The 23,196-nt window shown below is 44.2% G+C and overlaps 1 protein-coding gene across 2 annotated transcripts in view; it reads left to right on the top strand.

The window, feature by feature from the left end:
* Positions 1-3,312: 3,312 nt before the first annotated feature.
* The window catches only part of APBA1 (amyloid beta precursor protein binding family A member 1), a 197,592-nt gene continuing 177,708 nt past the window's right edge, over positions 3,313-23,196 (top strand). For both annotated transcript variants that reach the window (XM_072762341.1, XM_072762344.1), the window contains exon 1: positions 3,313-3,452. The gene's annotated coding sequence lies outside the window, so the exon portion shown is untranslated. The remainder of the gene's footprint in view (positions 3,453-23,196) is intronic.

Genomic DNA, 23,196 nt, shown 5'->3' with positions numbered 1-23,196 from the left:
CAGTTTGTGGCTGTGCAGAGTCAAACCAAAGGCTGAAAGACATGGTCATACTCTTGTGAGGTTTGAATGATTTAGTGAATCCTGGAATCTTCAGGTCTTTGCCAATAAAAAGAAGCCTAAATGAATAAAAGTTCACAGATCTCTGCCCTCTGACTAAGTGACAAACAGTGCTTGGTACAGGGCGGGCTTATGGGAGTTTGGGAACTCAGAAATCACACTAAAGAAAATTATCTATGAACCAGTGGGGGACAAACGAATTTGCCTGTAATACAAGGCTCTACACTGGCATGCACAGAGACTTTTTTTTTTTAAGATTTTATTTTAAAGAGACACAGAGAGAGAGAGGCAGGCAGAGACATAGGCAGAGGGAGAAGCAGGCTCCACACAGGGAGCCCAATACAGGACTCGATCCCGGGACCATGGGATCACACCCTAAGCCGAAGGCAGATGCTCAACCTCTGAGCCACCCAGGCGTCCCTGCACAGAGACTTTTGATCCACATGCAATGCTGATCAAGGCTTTAATTTGAACCCAAGTCACTTGACACAGTGTCTACAGTACAGTTACCTGCTACAATGGCTGGCAGGTTGCCATTGTTTTATATACCACCTTCTGAAACACTGAAAATCCTCGTTAAAAGTAGGTGAATACACATATTTGAAGTGGCTTATAAGAATACCTATAATAAATTAGGAAAATACCAATAAAGCAGGCCCAGGAAAACTATAAATAGAAGATAAAACCAAAGGAAGAGGCAAGACATGGCTATGTGGATCCCCTCATTTCCTACAATGACCTGCAAATTTGGCTTCATGACAGCCAAGGCCCAAAGTGTAGCATGAGCACTTACGGCAATGATTTGCATTGTCTGTAAGAAATAGGTATATTTGTATCTTTTGTGGTAAGGTGGAGGAAGGAGTGTTTCCCAAATATTAATATTTGGTAACTAGTTTTGAAGGTCTCTAAGCAGCCATTATAACAATTATTACTTTCATTCATATGGCACTTAAGGCTTTGCAAAGTAATTTACACACTTTCTTTAATTTGCACAAAAATCCTGTGATGCAAGATTTGAGGGGATGGTATTTCTCGTTCATGCATCAAGGAACCCTGCCTCCCTGGAAACACGACAGAAAAGTAGAAAATAAGCAGAAAGATCTCCGAGACAACAAACCAAGTGGCAACAAGCCTATGCATAGGAAGAATTTCTCCCTCAGAACCTACATCCCCTTACTTAGCCCGAAATTCTAACAAGCATAGTTTCCTTCCTAAAACCATAGCAGGTTGAAAGTTAACAAAATACTATTACAGACAAGCACTCTGAAAGCCCCCACCCCCGCCCCCCGCAAAGCTAGTATGTATGAAAGCAACCTGTGGTGTAGAAACTGAAAACCCTCAACATTCACCAAGAAGCATAAGCAGGGATGTGTTAAGAGGTCAGGCCTGGACCCTGACCCTCCAAGAGTCAGTTGTTCATGCTGTCACCAATCTCTCAGGAAATGAAATGACATCACGGCCACCCCACTCCCAACCCTTACAGCCTTTCAGTGACCTTCCAAGGCTCATAAAATAAAATCCTTATTTAAAATGGCCCACAAAGTCCTGCAGGTTCTGGCCTGCCTCCTGCGTCTCCAACCCGTGTCACATCCCCTCCACTCCAACCCCACCTGCCGAAGCTGCTTCTGCACACTTTCATCCACCTGGAAGTGTCTCACTGCTGCCTCTCCTGGCCAAACTGAAAGGGCATTTCCTTGGGAAGCTTTACTCAATCCCGGAGTCTAGGTTTCTTTGTGAACCCTTAGCACCTTTGCATTTGAGAACTGATCACAGTAGCATTTAATCATGAGTCTGATTATTTGATACCTGTTTCCTCCAGGGTGCTGTGAGCTCTGGGAGAACAAAGCCCAAGGCTGCAATACATGCAGAATAAATATTTACTGTAAAAGAAAAAGAAGAGTAGGTAATGTCAAAGGACAAGCATGATGCATTTTTCCCGGTAAATATTTCAATTTCACCACAAGATCTTTTTGGGAAGCAAGAAGCTATTATTTTCTTTATTAAAGCAAAAAAAAAAAAAAAAGAAAAGATTCATTATGGAGTAGAACGCAGAATTCACATGAATTTTAAAGCTAAAATACAAGATTCCAGGAATGCTTCAGCCTATCCCCCCCCACCCCATTTTTCTCCAGGCATTGTGCTTAAAATAATACGGACGCACGGTGTGGCAAGAGATCCATTTCCCCAGGGATCTAGAGAATCAAGGCTCATCTCCATTTTACCAGATGAGAATGTGTATGAAAAAGGCTTTGCAAATCATAAGGCACTGTGCAAATATAACATTATTACTGAGCAACGTGTCCCGAAGAGGGGGGTGGGGCGGGGACGGCTCGGTCCACGTCGTTCCGCCAATTACAGGTGAGGCTGGCGCCAGGGCCCGGGTCTCCCGGGGCCTGTCCTGCCCACCGCTTTTCATTAACGCGCAGCACCTGCCACCTGCTCCCTGCTGCAGAGGTCCCCTCCCTCGCAGCCGCCTCCGGGGCCGACGCCCTAGGGCCACCTCCGCTAACACTACAAGTTGGGACCAACCAGGGTGGAAAAGCGGGCAGGACGCGCAGCCGGGCACTTGCCGGCAGCGTAAGGCGGGGGCTGGTCGCCGGGCCCCCAGCGCCGGGCAGTTTGCCTCCTGCAGAGCCGACAGGCTCGCCCCCTAGCGGCGCGGACGCGGCCCGGCCGCGCGCCCCGCCGCCAGCAGCCCCGCCGCCAGCAGCCCCGCCGCCCCGCAGCCCCGCAGCCCCGGCAGGCTGAGAAGCGCAGGCGGCATGCCCGGGCCGGGACGCGGGAAAGCTCAGGAGTAACTAAGCAAAGAGCACCCGCCGCTGCCGCTGCCGCCGGAGTCGGGGTCGGGGTGGGGGTGGGGGGGTGGGGCGTCCCCGGCAGGCCCCGTGCGCCCGGCGGAGCGGGACCGGCGGCGGGAGGCGCCCCCGCGGCGCACGCCCGTCCGAGCCCCCCACGCCCGGGGGCCGCCGCCCGCCGCCCGCCGCCCGCCTCCCGCCTCCCGCCGCCCCGGGCTCGCGCGGCGCGTGCGCGCGGGTGGGCGTGGGAGGCCGGGGCGCTACTAGCGCCGGCGTGTGCGCGCGCGCTCCCCCGGCGCCCTCCCGCGCAGGCCGGCCCGGCTCGGCCCCGGCGCGCGTCACGAGGGGCGGGCGGGCGGGCGGGCGGGCAGCAGGGGGTGGGGCCGCCGACCGAGGGGCCCGAGCGGCGGCTGCCGAGCCCTAGCCGGAGCTGGGCGAGGGCGGCTGCGGGCCGGCGGCGGCGGGGCGGCGGGGCGGCGGGGAAGATGGTGGCGCTGGAGGTCGGAGCGGCTGCAGCGGAGCGTCGTTCCCAGGCTTGGCCCCCGCGCTGTCACTAGCGCCGCCTGCGCCGCGGGCCCGCGGACCCAGCTGTCAGGCAAGGTACCGCCGCCGCGGAGGGGCGCGGAGTGGGGCAGCCCCGCTGCGAGCCCGGGGGCGCCCCGGGAACAATGGTGCGGCTGAGCGGGGACAGCCGGCGGGGGCAGACGTCCGGGGGCAGTGCCTCGAGCCGGGAGCCGCCGGGCGGGGACGGGGCGCCGAAGGCGGGGACGCCGGTGTCCGGTGCGCGCGGAGATGCGGGGCTTGGGAGGCGGCGGAAGGGGCGTGCGTGTGTGCGTGTGTGTGTGTGTGTGTGAAGGGTACAGCCCGGGGTGGGGGGGGACCGTAGGCGGTGGAGAATGACATTTCCAGGAATCCCCGCTAGGATCTCTCATCCCTTGGCTGACTCTCCCGGAGGAAGAGTGTGGTGATGGCAACGGCGGGGTGGGCAGGATGCACTCGGTATGTGTGTGCAGGCAGGCGGGGGGGGGGGGGGGGGGGGTAGGTGCCGATTTGTAAAATCCCACGCGTGTGAGTGTGAGTGTGTGTGTGTACGCGTGTGTACTCGTGTGACTGCCTCCACGCTCCCCCACCTGCGCTCCCAACCCAGGGATGTGCAGGTGCCCCGACTTGCTGCCACCCGCTGACTGTGGGACGGTGTTTGTTGTTCTGACCCTGCAACTCTGAGTGCAGTCTGTGTCCTGCTCCTGTGTGAGGATGGGATCCGCACTTCCCCTTTCTCTGGCTTCTTGGCATGGGGATGTGGAAGTGTGCATGTGGTTTTGGGCGCATGGCAGGGAAATAGGACGATGGTTACCCCTTGTGGGCTTGCGAGCCTCCGTGGATTTGAAAGGAGCTTCTATCCTGTGACACTTCTCTCCTGGCCCCGTAAGGGTCTCAGATGCCCTGACTCTGCAGTTTCTATTGTTTATCTCTTGTCTGACCTTAATGGCCACATTCATCTCTCCCGTCCCCACAACTTTGAATGTCAACTAGACCTTCTCCTTCCACATTCCAACACTGAAAACCTTATGGCTGAAGAATGGCTGATCTTTATGTTGGTTCTTGTAGAATGAACTCCGGAACTGTCTATAGAAAGATGGGGTCAGGGGGAGTATTGAAGAAGAAGAAGAAAAAGATCGTTCTGGCAGATGTTTTCCTACCCCCTTGGTCAGCATCAGGCACAGGCAGGGCGTTTTCCTAAGGAAAAGGGATACTTTATTTCTACTGCTGGTGTCATCCACTCTTCCAGTTCTCACAATGGCCAGGTGGTGCCATATATCATTCACGAACTGAAATCTCCTGGGACCCATCGGAGATGGGGTCCTGGGTTGGTGAAGTCTGCTTTCCTAGCCAATGTAGCCTGATAATAGAAAATTTGAAAAATGTCAGGCTGGCAATAAGTCATCCAGTGGGAGCCAGGACACAGAATTGCATCCAGAGTCTATAGCTGCTTAATTGTCTCTGCGTGATAAAGATAGGCTTATGTGGGGTTGGGTAAAGATGAGAGATAGCATATTGGTGTGTGTGTGTATGTGTGTGTGTCCACTGCAGTTTGACTCCCCATCGACTGTATTTCTCCTGCGGTATTTGTAAGAAGGAATGCTCCTCTACACTTTAATATCCTGATACTTCTTTATTAACATGTTGTGTGACTAGATTAACCTGCTTAGAACATATTTAAATCACACCTTAAATTCTGCTGCATTGCTGTCAGAATCCAAACTGGCTGCTCCGATCCTCTTTGAAAAGCCTGTAAGCAGTCATGGCTATTCAAGTAAATATGTAACACGTTGGCCTCAGACGGTTCTTTCTCTTTTTCTATCGTAAAAAGAATTTGTTTTGTTTTGTCAAAGGTTGCATGATATTGTTGTTACATTGAAAATAATGAAACATGTGCTGTGCACATATGTTTTTTTTTCTTCCTGTTTATCTTCTCTTAATTAATGGTGATATATAGACCAGGTGCTCTTGAAACTGTGAACGTTAAATTTCCCCACGTCCTTCAGTCAAGCCTTCTAAAATTTTAATGTGAGGTTGTTGGATCTCCTCCAAGATTTAAGGATAGATTTATAAAAATGAATTTTGAATCTCAGTTCTTTACTCCATATTATTTCTGCCAATGTCTTTCTGAGAAAAGTGCTTATGGAATTTAAAAAGCATTCAAAGAGGTTCTGTGTTTTTTTCTTTAAGTTGTCTTTATATTTGTAAGTAAAATCCAGAGATGTAAATGTCTTACAGGCAAGTTTAAGAATATTAGAAATTGACAAGGTAAATACATTGTTTAGAAGAAGAGTAATTATACAACAACACAGTTGATGACTCAGGAATTAGTGATTTCATTTTCATTGTAAATGTGATGATTTAAAAAATACAGTGCCTGGCTTTTCCAGAGATTGGACTGGTAAGTTTCATAATACAAGCTTAACTCCTATAATTCACTCTGGTAAGCAGTTGTACCTTTTGCTGTAGCCCACAGCAAACTGTTTGTTTTGTGTGGATGCATGTTCTTCAGTTAAAGCGCCATTAATGCTTTTTCCATTATTGGGTCTGTTAGAGAAGTTAGTTTTTCAGAAAACTTGGAGGTAAAAGACATTTGAAAATTGGCCTGTGGAGCCAAAAGGAATATACTGTGGTACTATGGGGAGATAGGACTTGTATCCTACAAGGAAAAAGTAATTGTTGCTAAAACTGAGAGAATTGCAAGGACTAGAGGCCAAAGTTAACCCTTAGGGTTATAATCATCAACTTACAAATATTTAATTGACCTGCGACATCTTGGTCTCTGTGTACCTTTGGATGGAGTTTGGGAGATTGGGAGGACCAGAGATGTGAAGAATAAGGAGACTTAGATCCTGCCCAGAGGAAATTCATGTCCCGGAAGGAAAGACAGGGCTTACAGGTAGCTGACTATAAAAATGGTGCAAAATGGCTTCATTGCCCAAAAAGCTGTGTTCCTTCATTCCTGTAGGTGTTCATAAGATAAAACAATGGCTTCCAGTAAAAGAGTTGGGGAAGGTTACATGGAAGAGGTCGCATTTGAGCTGGGATTTATACAGGTGGCATTTGGGCTGGCAGGGAAGGAAAGGCATCTGTGAAAAGGAGTGAGTAGCAGAGACTTGGTGATCGGAAGATGTGTGCTTGCAGAAAGAATGGTGTGCTTTGGAATTCCACAGGGAATGCCAAGGGCTATAATGAGGGGTAAAGTGAGAAAGAGAGGCCTATCCAAGGTTACGGAGCAGCTTGTATACAGATCTCATTCAGTAAGTACCAGGGAGTTATGTTAGGTTTCTGAGGAAGACGGTTGACAGGATCAGAATTGTGCTTTAGGGCAATAATCTTGTAGCGCTTTGCTGGACATAGTACAATGAGAAAAGACTGGTTATAGGGAGACCAGGTAGAGTCTGTCATCAAATTAGGGGTAAGAGGAAATGAGACAGTGGGAATGAGGGGAAGAGACAGACTCAGAGACTGAGATAGGCATAATTTGAATGCTGAGCAGAGAAGTCCCTGCTGGGGCACCCGGGTGGCCCGGTAGGTTAAGCATCTGCCTTCAGCTCAGGTCATGGTCCCCGGGTCCTGGGATCAAGCCCCATGTCAGGCTTCCTGCTCAGTGGGGAGACTACTTCTCCTCTTCCTCTGCCCCTCCCCCAGACTCATACTCCCCTTCTTCCCCCTTAAATAAATAAATACATAAAATCTTTAAAAAAAGAAGTCCCTGTTGGGCTCAGCTGAGACACTGTTTGGGTCCTTGTCAGAGAGGAGGTTCAGAGCAGGATGAGGAAGAGGAGAAAAAAAATAGGTTTCATTCTGGGCATGACAGATTGGTCCAAAAAAAGGGACTAGAATACAGGGCTAGCTTTTCCAGAGAGAAGTTAAAGCTATGAAAAGAGATTTGTGATTCCTCTACTTGGGACTGATTTTGTTGTCTCAGAAACGGCCAATGGAGAAAACAGAGCGAAACAAAGCAAAAGGTAAGGGTAAAGATCCTCAGGGCATGTCTATATGTTGGAGGGGAGAAGAGAAAGAAGAGGATAAAAACAAAATTAAAATAGGGGAAGCTGGAGCAAAATGGCAGATGTCGTGTGGTGTTCTGGCAGCTGGGAAAGGTGAGAGAGCCACCGCCATTAACACATCATTCATATAGTACATCCCATAGGGCTGAGGATACAACAAAGGAAAAGCCACTGGACTTGATTCCTGGCTTTCCTTAATTATCTTTGAGGTAAGTAGAAGTGGTGGCCAGGCTGCTAGGGAGGGGTTAAAGAGTCAGGGATGATGCACATGGAAAGCAATGAAGATAGATTTCCTTTTAAGTAAATAGGGTGGCAAAGGAGGAAAGAGTTTGATGCATCAAAGAAATGGCATACTATAAAGTCATGTTTTTAGCATAAGAAGACTCAAGCCCACTTATCATGGGAGAAGAATCCATAGAAAGGAAGAGAGATTGAGAAAGTAAGAAAGAATCTTAACTAATAGAATCAATCTTCAAGAAGGCAGGGGAAGGACTCTTGAGACAAAAGCATGGGGATTTTGAGGTAGAGAGAATAATTTGACCATCATCTTCTAAATAAAGTCAAAGGACAAGTGGGTAGGTTGAAACCACCCGTAGAATAATGACTTGGGTATGCCTTGTGGAAATGTAACAATTGAGTCAGTTAGGGACGAATAAAAGATTACCATTCAACTTGAAGGCCTGCTGCATTTGGAAAGCATGAATTTATAGTGGAACCAATTAGCCCTATATAAGCAGAGTTCGAAAACTACTTATATAATTTTTTTAATAGTGAACATTTAATGTTGTTAAATACAGTGGTTCCTCTTTCCCTTAAACTCAATGAAAAGAGAAAAATGTTTACCTTTAAAATTAGCTGAATAAAAACCTCCACCCAAAGTATTTTCTGTGACTATTCTCTCTGAGGGATTGCTGACTTAAATCAATAAAGCATATAGTAAAATAATGAAAAAAACCATAAGCGTTTTCAGAAAGATGAGCTTTCTCTGTCTATAACAGCAGGATATGGCTTTACAGAGAAGTGTGAAGTCGATTTTTCAAAAGAAAAATCAAATATAGCACCTCATCCAACACCATACTCATCATAAGCACTCAATAAATATTTGTCACATGAATACATGAATAAATTTATTTTTTAGTAAGCTAGCTATAGTTCCAAGGTTTAAAATATCAGGATTTCTTTCTTATTTACACCATAGACATTGAGCAAGTTGCATTCCATGACCTATACATGTTTATGATAGAATTAAAACAATTTTATTTACTCATACGTGCTAAATATGTTGAAGTTCTACCAAAAAAAATATTTTTATAAAACTTTCTTTTTTTATAAAATAATCATGTATCCTTTAGACCCTGAATTATGGGGCTATCACGATTCCAGACGAGTTTATAGCACTTCAAGCATGGTGAGTGATGATTTTGAGGTTCTTCTGATGAACCTTCAGCAGACATTCACTAAGTGCCTCCTCTAGACCAGACACTATTCCAAGTGCAAGGGATCCAGCAAAGGAGACAAGTTCCTACTTGTCACTGACCTTTTAGTGGGAGGAGATTAAGAAATAAATAAATATGTAATATGTCAGGGGGTGGCAAGGGCCATGAAGAATAGAGCAGGGAAGACAATAGAGTGAGACAAAGTAGAGGGTGCTATTATTTTTATAAAGGGTGTTTACGGAAGGCCTTGAGCAAGGGGAGTTTAATGAGATGAAGGAATATCCCACACAGATATTTAGGGGAAGGGCCTTGTAGGCAGAATATCAAGAGCTAAAGGCGTGAGGTGGGAATGTGCTTGGCATGATGAAGGAACAGCAGGGAAGCCTCATGGGTCTCCTTCCTTCATCAGGCCATGTCCTGTCGTTCCCCCATAGATGGAGTGGTCACTTGGGGATCCTTCATGGACACTTATGGAGAATGTGATGCCTTGCTTTTCAACATTTCATCAGTTACCCATAAGGCCGTGTCACCAGGTTCCATGTTTGGGCTGATCTGTGTGTCAGTCACTGCTGAGTTTGTAGAAAGATGAATGTCCTCAAGCAAACATTGATGTTAGAAAACTTGAGAGAACAGGCTCTATCGGGGTAGGGATGAAATTCTCATCAGCTAGGGGCACCTGGGTGACTCAGTGGTTGAGCATATGCCTTTGGCTCAGGTCCTGATCCCAGGATCCTGGGTTTGAGTCCCACTTCTCTCTCTGCCTATGTCTCTACCAATCTCTCTGTGTCTCTCATGAATAAATAAATAAAATCTTAAAAAAAAATTCTAGTCAGCTGGAAGTTGTTCCTCTCTGGGAACTGCCATGTGGCTCTTCCACAGTCTGAATCTAGGGTTTCTTTTCTTCCTGCATGTTTCATGTCCCATTCTCAAGTTTGTAGTCCTTGAGGCTTGAACTATGTTTTGTTCACCTGGGCATACCCTACAGCCCACAAAAAAAAAAACTCTTGTGCGTGAGTAAGGGATCAAGTGCTTATGGAAAGGAATGGATGAGACATTGCCAAAGATGTAAGTAGTCCCGGTATAAAGAATGAAAGTAAAGCTCTTTCACCTTGACTCTTGCAGACAGCTGGTTTTCAAAGAGGGCACAAAATTACCACCAGGAGCTGAAGTACATGCATGCAGGGCCTGAGACAATGATTGGGGTACAGGTAGTTTTTTGAGGGAAGGTGATCCCAAGAAACATAAGTGAGAGTAGAGAAAATGATACCAGGAAGGAAAGCAAGCCAGTACAACGAGGTGGGCTGATGAGCAGCTTACCATTGTGGGCAGTAGAGGCTTGGTGCTGCTGGTACAGTGTCAGATGCACTTTATGGTTGTCTACCAAGTGGTGGGGAAATTGGGATGTTTAGTCATCATTTAATACCAGAGGCACTAAATCCCCAGCACTTCAGGGCTGCCATTAATTGCCTGGGCAAGCTCCGGAGGCACGAGATAAAGCCCTTGGGTAGATAAGCAGAAGGAAGAGTGGGCTGGATGCGGGAATCTGTCAGTGTGCATGGGAAGTGTCCGTCAGAGCTGTGCGGGAACCCCAAAGTACGCTGAGGGGATGCAAGACAGGGCATCACATCCTCCATTCCACAGGGTGCATAGTAGCATAAATAATTTTTAACAGATAAAAGTTGGTTTGAGGGGATCCCTGGGTGGCTCAGTGGTTTAGTGCCTGCCTTTGGCCCAGAGTGCGATCCTGGAGTCTCAGGATCGAGTCCCATGTTGGGCTCCTGGCATGGAGCCTACTTCTCCCTCCTCCTGTGTCTCTGCCTCTCTCTCTCTGTGTCTATTATGAATAAATAAATAAAATCTTTAAAAAAATTTTTTAAAAAATTGGTTTGATAGCAGTTATTGGTGTTTAATTGAGGGATTTTAATGTATTGCATACCTGTCTGCAGTCTAGTTCATTCCTGAGCTGGCAATGAAGAGCCTCAGTTATCTGGGATGCAGTTTACCCTATATGCCCAAGTATAAGGTACCCTTGATTATAAGGTAGTCCCTAATGTTCCATGAGATGGTTTTTAAAAAGGCCTTATCTCAACTTGAAAACACACATTTTAGGGATATGAATAGAGAGTGGAATGTATACTTGTATTCAATCTATTAATTTATTTGCATATATTTAAAACCACATTAAATAAAATTGATAATTTAGGAAATACAACATCCTTCTATTCTCACATTGTATAAAATCATTTATTCAAATGTTTCACATGCTTTTTTGACTTCAGAGTTTTTTTTCATCATAAGACAACATTTGGCATATTAATTTCTATCTAACTGGTTTGAAATATAGTACTTCTCAAGTGATGCTGCCATTACAAGCTTTATCAGAAGCCCTGTGTGCCCACTTAGATAACACAAGAACAGTTGTTTTTTCCTTTCTTCCTATAGGTGTATATTCATGATCTCTATAACCCAGCACCTCTGAATGACTTGTATAAGGACTTCCAATACAGGCAACTGTGAAGTAATATTTATTTAAATTGGTATTAAAATCTTGGCCTCCTTTTGGATGCGTGCGTGCATCCATCCATCCTTTTTTCAATCATATGACCTCCAGAAGCATCCTTATCTAGTTTCGATGGCAGTAATTTCAGGCTATCTCCCCCAGATAGTTGTCAAGTAACTTCTGAACCCTCCACTTCCTTTTCATGGAATTGTCAGGCTTATGGGATAAAATGTTTTTGATATGGTCTCTCCCTTTAAAATCGGTTGCCATCACATCCAGTATTAATGAATTGCTTGATTTTAGCTCCTATTATCTTGGAGATAATGGGCTCTTTACTTTGGGGCATTCATGAGAAAGGAATTGAGAGAATGCATCAAAAGGTGGGAGCTTTCTGTGGAGTCAAACATAAGGTGACTTTCCTTTTCCAAAATCTAATTTTTGGTGGTGGTAAAACCATCCCCAACCACTAAATTTCCTCTCTAGCCCCCTTCTCTTCTGCTTCATGATGAATTACCTAGTGTGAAAAATATAGTAACTATTAATTTTATAAAGGAGTTGATCCATTATCATTCTGAACAATGTAATCATTTACGTTTCTGATTTCTTTTTTTTTTTTTCGTTTCTGATTTCTTATAAATTCTGTATCTTGAGATCAGTTCGGTGTTCATTAACAGGTACACCTTATTTTAAAGATGAGGTGTACTTGACAAGCTCTGCATACATTTTTTCCCTGTAAATTATAGCATGTTTTAAATGCAGGGGAAGAGTTTTTCACTGAAAGAAATCCCACTCCACAGAAATAATTAAACCCTTCATGTGGCTATCCAGTGAATTAGGATTCTTATACTGGACTTCTCTCTCTCTCTCTCTTTTTTTTTTTAAGATTGTATTTATTTATTCATGAGACACACAGAGGCAGAGACATAGGCAGAGGGAGAAGCAGGCTCCCTGCAGGGAGCCCGATGCAGGAATCGATCCCAGGACCCTGGGATCATGACCTGAGCCGAACACAGACACCCAATCACTGAGCCACCCAGGTGTCCCTATATCTGGCTTTCCTAAAGTGGATCACACTCTGCTTTGGTGCCTTTAAAATTGTTTGGATGTGACCTCTAATGAGAATACAGTTTACACCATAGCTCAGCAATATAGATGAGTGAATGTAAACACACACACACACACACACACACACCCACAAACATATCACTGGAACAGAAGTTACACTCAGCAGCACTTGTCCTTTATTATGTGTAATACACTCAGATATTTTCTGTTTTGTTCTATTCTATTCCATATGGTTGGCAGCCCATTAAACTGATTTCAGCACTAATGGGCTCTGACATACAATTCAAAAAACACTGTTCTGTTGTATCGCATCCAACAACTAAGTGCTTATTTTCTTATGGTGTGAAATAATTTCATGTCGGAAGTTTGAGGTTTTTAAAATATGTTTCAGGTCGTTAGAATATTTGGATCTTGGGTGGTATGTTTGTGTATGATGTCACAATAGTCCTAAAGGGAAACTTTATTGTTCAGTAAATATTTTATTTCTGAAAGTGGAAATTATTAGTGTGGAAAATGGAAAGCAGAGTCAGATGAATGGATCCATTCTTAAATCTAGTGGCTTTCCTGGACTGTGCAGACCACGCCCAGTTGCTGGGTGCTGACCTCACCGTTGGACCCATTACTCACCAGCCTGCCTAATCTCTCCCTACAATTCTTTCCTCCCCTTCTCCCTTCCTGCCTCTTTTCCAAGCTACAGCCCCTAGGCCCCGGGAATTCAATGATTTCATTCTCAATTGCAACCTAATATATTTTCTTCCCTGATGTGAAAATAGTTTTTACACCCAATTCTCTTCCAAATAACTTGAGCATATAAGAATTTTTTTCCCCCTGAGCTAATACCTAGGGAAGTCTTGTCCTAAAGGAGCTAGAATTTGTTTCACAGATGGAATGTTTCCATAGCATTAGATAGTATGAAAGTCTAACCTAATGTTACACTCAGGTATGAATGCATCCTATATGGCTCTCTGACTGTCTAGTATGAGTACGTACCAATCGCTGTTTTAAATGCTCAGCAGCTTCCCCAGCCAGTGAATGACAACAATCAGGCACTGCAAAGTGCCAAGCATTGTGCTGAGTAATACACACAGTTAACTCATTTGCTTCTCATAATGATCTCATTTACTCTTTACAACCTCATCAGGAGGGGATTTTTGTAGCAGATAGGACTCAGGCTCCTAGAGGTTCAGTCAGCGACTCCGGGGCAGGACAGGCGCACTGGCCTCAGATCCAGGGACACACACCATCTGAGGCTGCAGTTACCCTATAGCGATGTGTAAACCAATGAGCATGGCTGTATTCTGATAAAACTTTCTTTATAGAGACTGAAATTTGAATTTCATATCTCTTTTACATGTCACAAAATTTTGATTTTTCTTCCTTTCCTTTCTCTTTCTTTTTTCTTTTCTTTTCTTTTCTTTTCTTTTCTTTTCTTTTCTTTTCTTTTCTTTTCTTTTTTTTTTCTCTTCTCTTCTCTTCTCTTCTCTTCTTTTCTTTTTCTTTTCTTTTCTTTCTTTTCTTTCCCACCTAAAAATAAAAAACCATTCCCATCTCCCAGGCAGTAGGCTGGATTTGTCCCCTGAAACTTAGTTTGCTGACTCCTGGGCCCAGATAGCTCCTGCTCTTGGTCTTATTTGTCCTGGGGCCCAGCGGTAGCCTCCCCACCCTCCTCATCCAACTGGTCTCCCTTCTTTATGATGCTCTTGCTGTGTGTGTGTGTGTGTTGCTCTTCCAATGAGTCTCTCCAGGCTCAGCACCATGGGATGGAAAGGCTCAGACGATTAACTGCCAATATTGAACAAGTCTCTAGATTGGGCTGAGCCTCAGTTTCCCCAGCTGTAAAAGGGGGAATGAATGATGAAACCTGCCTTTCCTATCTCTTCCTACATAGGGCTGCTGGAAGGGTCGAATGAGCTATAAAGGGCTGCAGAAAAGTAAGGGATTTGTGTCACTTCCTTCTTCGTGCTCTTGAGCAGAAGTAATGTCTCCCTCCTCTAAACAAGGGGCTGGCAAGCATTTTCAGTATAGCGCCAGACAGTAAATAGGTTCTGCGAACCATACAGGTCTCTGTTGCAGCTTCTCAGCTCAGCTGTTGCAGTGCAAAAGCAGCCATAGACAATGTGTAAACCAACGAGTGTGGCTGTATTCCAATAAAACTTTATTCATGTTTGCCAAAATTTGAATTTTATATCACTTTCACATGTCACAAAGTTTTGATTCCTTCCTTGATTTTTTTTTTTTGACCATCTAAAAATGTAAAAAACCAGGGACACCTGGGTGGCTCAGTGGTTGAGCATCTGCGTTTGGCTCAGGTCACGATCCTGGGGTCCTGGGATTGAGTTCCTCATTGGGCTCCCCGTGAGGAGCCTGCTTCTCCCTCTGCCTTTGTCTCTGCCTCTCTCTGTGTGTTGCTCATGAATAAATAAATAAGATCTTTAAAAATAAATAAATAATGTAAAAAACCACTCCCATCTCCTAGGCAGTACAAAAACAGGTGGTGGGCTGGCTTTGTCCCACAGAACCTAGTTTGCTGACTCCTGACATAAATGCTCACAACATGTTCCCCTTGTTAACAAGCAACCACAGCTCACTATGGACTACAGCAATGTATGCCCACTTTATTCCATCACTCTCTTGCCCTTCCAAAGTATATATCCACCCACCTATATTTTTTCCACCTCCTTTCTCACTGGCAAGGATAATGGCAGGTAGATAGTATGCACATACACACACACACACACACACACACACACACACACGGACTATATGCTGAGTACATATTTGTTGAATAAATGGGAAGGAGAAAATCTCTTTGCTTTTCCATGTATCTTATTTTTCTATCTTTAAGAGATATTCCACCTATTCTCTAATAAACTTTTGGGAATAACCAAGTCAACTTTTGTAATTAAATTTCAGGGGCTTTAAACTTCATGCCTTGAAGTTTTTCTTCCCCCCTGCTATTAACCATAAAAGGAAAAAAAATGTCATGGAAGAAAGGAGGGGGAAACAGTCAAGACAAAATCAACATTTCAGCATAATAAGGGCTTATTGGAGAATAACTAGAGTGGCCAAACATTTAGCTTTAGTCCCTGGGGCTTTCTATCACTCTAGGAGCTCTGGAGGCTGCAGAGCTTCTATGCCTCCAGCTGCCAGCAGCCCTGCTTTTTGCTGTGCTTTCTCAAAAATTTAACTCGAGGGCCAGAACTCTGCATCTAGCTACAAAGAATGTGCTTTATCTTTTCATCTGTATGTCCCCAATGCGTACCAAGGAATGGCGCACATCTCTGAACAGCAAAGCCTTGAACGTGGCTCCCATTTTATTTCTTGATAAGTACAGACCCAAGAGTGGAAGAATTAGGAAATATAAAAATAAAAATTTTCTTCTTAAAATGAGGTGGACAGAAACTGGATGGTGGAATTATAGCAGCCTGGGCATGTGTGTTATTTTTCCAAGCATTCTATGATGAATATGTTACTCTGTGTTCTATTGTGAAGAAATTGTGTGTGTGTGTGTGTGTGTGTGTGTGTGTGTGTAACTGTGTAAGGGGTAGGAAGAAAAGAATAGTTTAGAAAATTGGAACCAAAATTATTTTTAATTTTTTTTTATTCAGTCATGAGAGACAGAGAGAGAGAGAGGCAGGGACACAGGCAGAGGGAGAAGCAGGCTCCATGCAGGGAGCCCGATGTGGGACTCGATCCCGGGTCTCCAGGATCACGCCCTGGGCCAAAGCCTGCACCAAACTGCTGAGCTACCCAGACGGCCCCGGAACCAAAATTATTAATAGTATGTACTCTTTCATAAGATTTGTTAAGGAAAGGAGCTGTGAGGCCAGCTTTCTCATAAGCACTTATTTAGTGTGCCAAAATATATTAATTTTTGTAACCTGGGTAAAAGATCCATGGCCAGTGTAAAATAAATAATAAAGTGTGCTTTTAGGTTGACATAGACTGTTCCTGCTCTGGTAGATGCTTTCTAGCCTCGAATACAGAATGTTAAGCCGGTGTTAGAAATGTACATCACATCTAAGTCATGTGAGGTATTTGACGCCTGTTTGGGGAAGAGTGAAGGCTGAGGGGCTCAGAATTTCGTTCCCTGTTATGTCTGAGTTGCCCCGGATGAGACACAACATGCTACTCACTGGCAGTACAAAGACTGTTTTCCCAATGACCCTTAGTGGATGGAGGCAGAGGGGGCTGCGAGTGGCAGTGGGTAGCAGGGTGGCTTAAGCAGAGAGCCGCGAGGTGGTGGAGAGGTAGTGACCCATCTGTAGTTTCTTGTCGAGAATGAGGCTCTCATTGATGAAGTCAAGAGACTGTGTGTATGAAGGCAGAGGATGGCAGTGTTGTTTGTTATGTTATTTGCATAGTGAATCTTACCTTTTCTTCTTTCTGAGTATAATTTTTCTTAGACACCGAGACACCCCTTCCTCTGTCTTTCTTCCACTTGAGCAATTATAGTGGGCCTGTTTACATCTCATGGCTTATGTGGACAGCTCCCTTCTCCACTGGAGGTTTCCAGCAATGTCTGGTTATCGTTGATCGTCCTTTCATATGCAGGCTATGACACTGAAGCTGGCCAGAGGTCTGTGTTAGTTGGTAGGGTTTGTAGAGGTCTTAGGTTGGGCTCCCTAGAGCAGACACTGAGAAGAGGGAGTCTCCAAATGCCAGTCTTTTTCCTAGGGGGGTAGCTCCTGGCTCCTGGTAATGTGTGTGATATGGAACAGAGGTCTGGGATAAGTGTTTGTTACAGTGAATCTCCTGTTTCTAGATCCTTCTCCACCCCCATCTTTTGCTAGGATTCTATCATCTGGTCTCCAGAAATGTGTTGAACTCTCTTGTTTGTGGATCTTCTCGCTTACATTCTCTTTGTGGATTTATACCTTATTTCTGGCTCTGTACTCATGTAAGTGGGATCCTGAGAGGAAAGGGATAAAAGTTATGTGGTCAAGCTGCCACCTTTAACCAGAAGCCACTGAAAGCAAAAGCTAAAGAATCTTTTTTTATTTTTTAAAGATTTTTTATTTATTTATTCATAAGAGACACACCGAGAGAGAGAGAGAGAGGCAGAGACATAGGCAGAGAGAAAAGCAGGCTCCATGCAGGGAGCCCAAAATGGGACTCGGTCCTGGGTCTCCAGGATGAGGTCCTGGGCTGAAGGCGGCACTAAACCACTGAGCCACCTGCCCTAAAGTAGAATCTTTGAATGAAGGAGATGCGCGTGCGTACTCACATGCTTAAACATTTACATTATTGCAACTTCTTGGAAATAAGCTAATTGTTGGGAATTAGCCAATGTAAGTATTATCTATCAAAGTGCCATATTAGCTAAAAGCAGTAGTTATAATCAATTTTAACCATTAGCTGAATAATGTGAGCCAGTGGCCATTTTGATATCTTTGGGATAAGGTTGTGGATGTCTGTCTTCCCCAGCATTTTTGGATAAACACAGATCAGTAAACTTATGTCAGCATGAACCATGCTTCCCTTATCACATCAGAGTTAATCTTAGCAATCACTAAACCTAAGTAATAACTTCGACAGTCTCCAGAAACACCATCTTGTTGTTCAAGGAATCTTGAATTAAAGCAACTGCCCTCTGTGTGTAACAGGTTTATTGGCAGGCATCTCAGTACTGTGCAGATAACAGCCATCTCTCCAGTTCTTCTCGCGTGACTCCTGTCTATGCACCGAACAGACTTATATTTTCTTCCTCATTGGAGGAAAATCTTAGGTCCTTTAGATTTTCCAAGTACTCTTAAGTGGTGAAAAGCTAAATCCAGTTTCCTTAATCACATGATACAGTCCTGTGTAATAATAAAAACTCTAAACTCCTACCTAACTTTTGATTTTTAAAAGTTGCACTATAATAAATTGAACATGAGTGAAGAACAGAAATCTCAAGTGTAGTATGTTTGATTTTCATATATCTGAAAACTGGATCAAGACACAGAACATTACCTGTCCCTCCTGCCTTCCACCCCCACCACTAAACCCCTTCATGTCCCTCCCCAGTCAATATTAACCAGCACCTCAAGGTAACCACTACTCTGACCTCTAGCACCATAAAGCAACTTCACCTTTTATTAACTTCATATGATGAAATCATACACTGTGGAACCTCTGGTGTCTGACTGCTTTGCACAATAGTAGAGATTTATCCATATTGCTGTATGTGTCCATATCCTGTTCCTTTTTGCTGGTCATGAGTAATACATCGTGTGAATATACTGAGCTCACATGTCCATTCTTCTGTTGAAGGACAGTTGCGTAGTTTCACAGTGAACATTCTTATGTATTTATTTGGTTGCACATGTGTACTCATTTCTGTAGGTGTGGAGCTGCCATATCATAGGACAGGTGTGTGTTTAGGTTTAGAGATGTCGTCAAACAATTTTCCACAGTGGTTGTACTAATGTCTTCTCCCAGTGATGGTTTATGGGAGTTGTAGTTGTTCCTCACCCTCACCTGCACCTGCAGCATACCATTGGATCAGCTTTAGCCATTCTGGGAAGTGTGCAGTGATGTTCAATGTGTCTAGGTTTAAACCTCACCTCTCCCACTCAAACAGGCTGCTTCTGCAGAGCCCACATTATGACCACAGGAAACACCCCTCCCACCCCGTTCCCCTTGCAGTAGAAGTGCCTTTTGCTCTAAACACAATCCTTTCTCTCTTTGCCCTGCTAGCTCTGACTAGCTTTAGATTTCACACAGCAAGAGCCAGACCCTGACACCTGGCTCCCACAGACTCTGGAGAGCCTGTGCCAAGCTCCTGGAGTTTCTCTTGAAGCCTTTGCTTGGTGGATTAGTCAGCTGGGACTGCCATGACTAAATACCACAGACTGAGGAGCTTAACCAACAGAAATGTATTTTCTCACAGTTCTGCAGGCTGGACGGTCCAAGAGCAAGGTGTCAGCAGGTTTGGTTTCTTCTGAGACCTCTCTCCTTGATGTGCAGATGCCTACCTTCTGGCTGTGTCCTCACATGGTCTTTTCTTGTCAGAGCACATTTTAACATCTCTTCCTGTCCTCACAAGAGCATCAGTCATATTGGATTAGAGTCCCACTTCATTTAACCTTAATTCCCTCTTTAAAGACCCTGTCTCCAAATACCGTTACAGAAGGATTAGGGTTTCAACCTTTGAATTGGTTGGGGGTGAGGGGAGCATGGGTGTTAAAGTTCTGTCTATTACTCTTGGTTTGTGTGTTTGTAGGGAGAGGACCCTGTCAGTCCTCCAGCAGCACATGAACTACCACAGTGCCAGTGAATTTTGTCAAATCAAAGCATTATCAGTCATGATTTAAAGTACTAGTTGGGAAGATACTTTTTTTCGTAATAAAAGTAAACATATGCAATAGAGAGCATAAAATACATTTTCAGCGCACAGCTTGACCACCCAAATCAGGTTGTAGAACATTGTCAGCACCCCTTAGATTTCAGAAAACTCCTTCACAGGCTTTATTTGTTACTCCCTCCCCAGGAGTAACCACTATTATGGCTTCCATGCTCATTTATCCAGTTTGATCATTCTTGAACTTCATATAAAGAAAATCGCAAGGGCCCCTGGGTGGCTCAGTCAGTTAAGCATCTACCTTCGGCTCAGGTCATGATCTAAGAGTCCTGTGATCAAGCCCCATAGCCAGTTCCCTACTCAGCGGGGAGTCTGCTTCTCCATCTCCTTCTGCCCCTGGCCCCACCCCCAACTCATGGTCTCTCTCTTTCTCTCTCAAATAAATAAATAAAATCTTAACAACAACAACAAAAAGAAAATCACATACCTACTTTTTAAATTCAGATTCTTTCACTTGGCATGATATCTGTGAGATATATCCATGTTATTATATACATTGGTAGTTCTTGTTGCTGAATAGTATTCAGTAGCATAAATGCACAACAATTTGTGTATCCATTCAGTTTATTTTTTTATTTTTTTATCCATTCAGTTTATAGACATCTGGATTATTTACAGTTTTTGGCTATCATGAACTAAGCTGCTGTGGGCTTATATATGTCTTTCTGTCTTCATTCATATTTCTTTGGTATATGTAAGAGTGGAATTCCATGACCATAGGGATAGGTATATGTCTAGTCAGAAACATCTTAATTGACCTTTAATAATAAGTGCCTTTCTGTTTGATGTAGTTTTAACAGCTCCTCTTCACAACTCAAGTATGGATGTGGGTATACATGCTCTGTTTTAATGCAGCAATTTGTTTTATTGACTTTTTTTCGGATTAATTTTATTGTTGAGCTCAGTTCACTGGATGTGATTTTGTTACTTTTTATATCAAAGGTAAATGAGGCATATGCTTGTGAATTCACTGGATACTGAACAGGTTATTCATGCATATTTGAGGAATGTTTTTGTCACACTCTGTTAAGAAGCCAACAGCCATCTACTAACAGGCATTTTGCTTGTTTTATCTGAATCAACAAGGTTATGCATTCGGAATATTTTTCAATAAAAATAGTTTTATGTACAACAAAACAGGCCAGTGCATATTTTAATTTTTAACATCTTAGTTTTAAGCATTAGTTGAGTCTCATTCTAACCAAAATATATCTATTCTAGCTAAAATACTATAAAGCAGCTTCAAAAAACACCTACCTAGTAATAATAAAATGGCAAACATTTATGTTCTGCTCACTGTAAGTAACATCAGACACTGTTCAAAGCACTTAACATTCATTAACTAATTGAATCCTTACATCAACACTAGAAGGTATACTATTATTATCCTCATTTTACAGATAAGGCCACTGAGGCGCAGAGAGGTCAAGAGACTTACCTAAGATCACACAGCCAATAGATAGCCAGGATCTAGAGCTTATGCAATATAGCCACTATACCACACTGCCTTTTAACTGTCACCTTTCTGTTTATTCATGGGGCTAGAGGCTGTAGGAAAGAACATTCCTGCTTTCTCAATCACTACACATTTTCTCAGTTTAGACTGAAGCTATAGCAGTTACTCTCTATTATTACTTTGATTCACATAATCAGATGCAAAAGGATGCCAACCTGCTGTCACTATCTTAAAAAATCGCATTAAGGGCGCCTGATTGGCTCAGTGAGTGAAGCATCTGCTTTTCGCTCAGGTCATGATATCAGGGTCCTGGGATCGAGCCCTGCATTGGACTCCCTGCTCAGTGGAGAGTATGCCTCTCCCTCTGCCTTTTACTTGTTTTTTTTTTTTTTTTTCTCTCTCTCTCTTAAATAAATAAATAAAGTCCTTTTAAAAAATCACATTCAAAGAATACCTCCCTCCCCCCTTATTAAGCCCTGAGGTCATATTGGGGAGATCTGTTGGAGACTGGATGTTCCTACAGATACTCTGAGGCCCTAGAAAAGCATCCCTTGTATGGCATGAGAATGATCCTGAGCAAGAGAGGCCTTCACCATTGTAATCGGAGCACCAACTCCTTTCTCCACGTTCACCCTTGGTCCATTTTGCTGTACATGGACACTACACCAACCCTGTGCAAGACCCAAGCAGAGCTCATGCAGCACCTTCCTCAGGGTGCTTTAGAATCAAGCACAGGATGTGGGCCCTCACACAAACCACACACATGTCACTGCTGTTGTTAAGCTGACAAGTGCCATGAGGGAAAGATGAGTATGCTTGCGTGTGGCAAGGAGGCAAGTCCTGTTAGGGTCACTCAAGAAAGGCTTCTCTGTATGAGGAAGTAGCTGAGGGGGTAAGAGGAAGTAACTCCAGGTAGAGAGGAGGGGATGCACTATGGTCCTGGGAAGGGAGAGAGTGCTCAGGGGAGACATTAGGGGGTCAGTTGGCTGGGCACATGGCCAGGGCCAGGTCAGGCAGAAGCTCCAGTCTGCTCTTTTTTTTTTTTTTTTTTTTTTTTTTTAGATTTTATTTGTTTATTCATGAAAGACACAGAGAGAGAGACAGATACATAGGCAGAGAGAGAAGCAGGCTCCCCTGCAGGGAGCCCGATGTGGGACTCAATCCCCGGACCCCGGGATCACAACCTGAGCCAAAGACAGACGCTCAACCACTGAGCCACCCAGGCATCCCTCCAGGCTGCTCTTTATGCTGAGGACAATAAGAAGCCATTTCAATGTTTCAGATAAAGAAAAGACATTATCAGATTTGTGCTTTTCTGACAGTAGATTGGAAAGAGGCCAAGAGGGAAGGCCTATTTTGTAAACATTTTTGCACAGTGGAAGGTGATTCCCATTAGAGCACATTCCAGAGCTCCAAGGGGAAGGTGGTAATTTGGAATCCGCTGGTGGAAGAGCCAGGAGAAAAGGATAGATAGGAGAGGTATTTTGCAGGCAAAGTCATCAGGACCTGGGGACACATTGGGTGTGGGAGGTGAGGAAATAACAGGCATCCTGGCTGACTCCCAGGGTGTGTTTTGTGCTGCTGAAAGGATGGGGTTTTCAGGCACCAAAACGAGGGCTGTAAGATGCAAGATGACTCAGTTGGAAGGGTGGGCAGGGAGTGAAGTAGGCACTGACCAGAAGGTGTCTGTGAGGCCTTCCAGGAGGGGTGTAAGGTGGGTGCTTGGTTATAGAACTCCAGAACTTGAAGGAAAGGTCTGGACTGGAGCAAATGCTAATCAAGCATCAGAGCTTTAGAAATTAGATTGATGAATACATAAGGATGCGTTGAGCTTTGGTAGATCAGGTGCTTTAGAAAGGCAGTATGGATAAACAATAGAGCAGAGGGTCAAGAGTTAGACTAGATAAATTGTCCTTTCTCAAAGCTTCAGACCTCTGAACTACATTTGGAGTCCTAAAACCATAGACCTCTGTGATAGCTTGAATGGTC

The sequence above is a fragment of the Vulpes vulpes genome, chromosome 1 (assembly GCF_048418805.1).
Source record: "Vulpes vulpes isolate BD-2025 chromosome 1, VulVul3, whole genome shotgun sequence".
NCBI lineage: Eukaryota > Metazoa > Chordata > Mammalia > Carnivora > Canidae > Vulpes > Vulpes vulpes.
This window is presented reverse-complemented; position numbering and strand designations above follow the sequence as displayed.